Genomic DNA, 3,720 nt, shown 5'->3' with positions numbered 1-3,720 from the left:
GTCCAAATCATGGTTATAAAACCAAACTCAGAATTAAGGTTTTGAACCACCTAAAACTAAGGGGAGAGTGATTTTAGAATTATAGGTGATTCATAATTTAAAACATCACATTATAGTTCAAACTTTGAATAAGAATCATTATAACTAAATATTGATTCTAGGTGAGTTAAATAAGAATCACTTTTTACGTTTTGTAAATAAATATTGATTCTGAACTAGAATCATGATTCCGGGTTCAGAACCCTTACACCAAACTAACACCTAAGTTTTTCCTTTTACTAGTATTAATAGTATCATACCAGGTAACCTGCAATAACCCACCGCTTACTTCCGCACTTGTGTTGTATCATTGAAGGAATTGAGTTTTGATAGTATTACGGCTGACTCTGTTTCTCCTCAATTGGGGTTAATTGCCATTCTTAACATCTTTCCCTACCTTTCTTTCACAGGTGGCAGAATTCTAGACAATATAACCTAAGCAACTAAAGTTGCTTACTCTATTGCAGTAAGGACTTAAGCTATTAAGGCCTTGTTCTTTTCACAACTCAATCATAACTCAAATTTTATTATTACAGTATTTTCTCTTATAAAAATTTAAATTTTACTTTTTACTACAGTGTTTTTCTCTTATAAACACAACTCGAGTTCTTAACTCGAATTGTGAAACAAACATCCTTTAAGTGACCGGCTCCATCTATATTAGCATCGGTCATTTATTTCGTCTTTAGAACTCCTAAAAGAGTTTACAGGCCTAGCTCAATAAAAATGCTTTAACAAGACATTTACGGGTTAACTTGGCGCAAGAAAGAAACTTTTTCGATAAATGTGGGAGCAGAAAACCCAAAACAGCAAAAATACCCTATACGAGTACTAATAGTATCATACCAGGTTACCAAGAGTACCACACTGTTTACTTTTTTTGTTTACGTGTGGTGGCAATCAAATTGACATAGCAATCGTGGTGCGCGCGACGGGACTCTTATCGCATCGCGTCGTGCTAGGTTGTCGCCAACCTTGTGCACATGTCGCCATGCGGCCATCTACCGGGGTAGAATATCCAGACAATCTCAATATTTCAAATAAATAGGGCAGTGAATGGAAGAAAAATATAGGGCCATTTTTCTGAAATGGTTTCGTTATAAGTATGAAAATAGAAACGAGAATTTTGCGGGTGTAATACAAGACTGTTTGAAATTATATTTGGTTATTTTTCTTAAAGAAAAATATATGACTCATTTTAGTAGTGTTTCTGAAATGGTTTTGTTATAAGTATGAAAATAGAAACGAGAATTTTCGAGAGTGATACGGAGACTGTTTGAAATTACATTTAGTTATTTTCCTTAAAGATTGTTTCAAGTATTAAAAAAGTGAAATTATTGAGTATATTTTTAAAAACATGTATTAAGTATTTATAGTCTTAGAAAATGAATAAGAACAAACACTAGATTTATAGTTGTTTACTTTTAATGTGAGACGTTGTAGTATAATTGACTGTGATGAAAAAAGATATTACAAGAAAATCGCATACCTCTTAGACTTGTTGTGTTTTCTCTAATCTCTCCCATAACCCTAAAAACTACCCTTCCTCAATAGAAAGAAAACAAGTGTGAAACTCCAAGGTCAATCCGTCCATTTTAGGTAATTCCACAGTTGTGGTTTAGATAGGACATCCGTTAAAATAATTTTGTATTTTTTTTTTTAATTTAAACTTCGGATGAAGGATTTGAAGTACTGTTATACCCCAGCAAGTCAACATTAGATAAAATGGTAAACATATGTTAGATAGACGTGTGTCTATATGCACACAAGTATGTAGATGTGATAGTGAGAAGAACACAATGTTGAGTGCTGAACAAGTTATTTAGTGATATAATTTTGTTCACCAATTGGACTAGCTATAAAGACCAACTGAGGATGAAACGAAGACCAATTAAGCATCTGTTAAGGGTTAGGGAAGCTTTTACCAGCTCCAGCCCTTAAATTCAAAGTTACCAACAGCACCGGATCCGCTCCAACCGCGCCTCCTACTTCGAAACATGCTCCAAATCCAGTACCATTGAAATTGACTCCAACGTCCACCAGCTCCCTTGCATTGCAGCCACATATCATGGAAGCAACGACAACCATGACCACAACAATATGATAATTTAGAGTGCGTTTGGAGCAAAGATTCATACTATGATTCGGATCATAGTCCGTAACTCGTTCCAGCGTTTTTCTCATAAAAAACACGCATAAATCAAGAATGATTCTGAATTATGATTCTGAATTTATGAACTAAACGTAATTTTATACTATTATGTCACATGTATTTAGTTTCCTTTTATTTGTAGCAAATGCCCTTATTGTTACCCATTTCTTGTGAAGTGGAAGGGGGATTATATAGGCAAAGTTAGCAGTGTTGTACAGTTTTTTGGTAAGCCATTTGGAAACTTTTTTCAACTCTTCCGTAGAGATTGCCTAAATGCATAATTAACGTAATAAATGCAGTATGCGTAGCCGTGGCCCTCCATCACAAATTGAAGGATAATAATAATAATAATAATAATAATAACAATAATATAATTATAATTATGGCGGATAATATGAGTCACTATACGATAATATGACTATGAAAAAACATGAATTTCATTGGTAATTAGAGTTGAAGAAAAAGAGGTCCAGTTCATTGGGTTGACCTAAAATTGATATGAAAAACATTGGTCAATTTTGAGTTAAACCCGCTAACCCGAACACGACATGAAACTCTTAAAAAAATTTAAAATATATGTTTTTCATTACATATTTTAGATATTATTATTAACTTGTTATATCATGATGATTGTTATCAAAATATTATATTATTACTTGCTTAATTTTGATGGATGTTAATATTGTGTTTTATTGTGTTATGAATTTTAAGTTATTTCTTGTGTGTAAAAAACTCATGAAAAGCATGTAAATTTCGTGTTAATTTTGAGTTCACGGTCAATTTCGTGCCACATGTTATTTTCATATTTTGTCATTTCACCCCATAAAATAGTTGTGCCGTGTTCGTGTTGTGGTTTTTTTTTTTTTTTAAATTAGTATCATAGTTTATGTTTCGGTTGATGCAAATTTAGTAAGAAATGATAAGAACACGACACGAACACGACACATGACACGAATTACCACCCCTAATTATCATATTATTTTTTTATTTAAATTTTGATCGCTGATAGTATTTGACTATAATGTTTTGTATAATAATTATTGTGACATTCACGGGATATATATGAGAACTCGTATACTAATTTAAATTATATGCGATATTCTTAAAAAGAAAAAAAAAATTGATAGCATTATCTTTATCATAAATCGTATTAAATTTGTTTCAAAGACAATATATATTATGTATATATATATATATTAAAACATATTTTTTTAATTATCTAAACATTTTCTCGTAAGTCTCCTAAATAATTTTTTCATATGCGACTCATAATTTTTTTTTAATAACATTAGGGGCAGCAACAAAAAAGAAGCAAAAAAGTGAGAAAAAAAAAGAGACTTAAGACGAAGCATTTCGTTAGTAGGAGAAGAGTTAAAAAAATTTAGACAGGGTTATATATGAAAATAAATTATTTTAATAGGAAATTAGAGAGAAACATAGATTTATAAGGGTCAATTTGAAAAAAGAAAAAAAAATTTGTCAAAAGAGATAAAAATGAAAAAATAGTTGACAAAAAAAAAAGGGAAAGA

This window comes from Morus notabilis, unplaced genomic scaffold, assembly GCF_000414095.1.
Source record: "Morus notabilis unplaced genomic scaffold, ASM41409v2 Scaffold256, whole genome shotgun sequence".
Lineage (NCBI taxonomy): Eukaryota > Viridiplantae > Streptophyta > Magnoliopsida > Rosales > Moraceae > Morus > Morus notabilis.
This window is presented reverse-complemented; position numbering follows the sequence as displayed.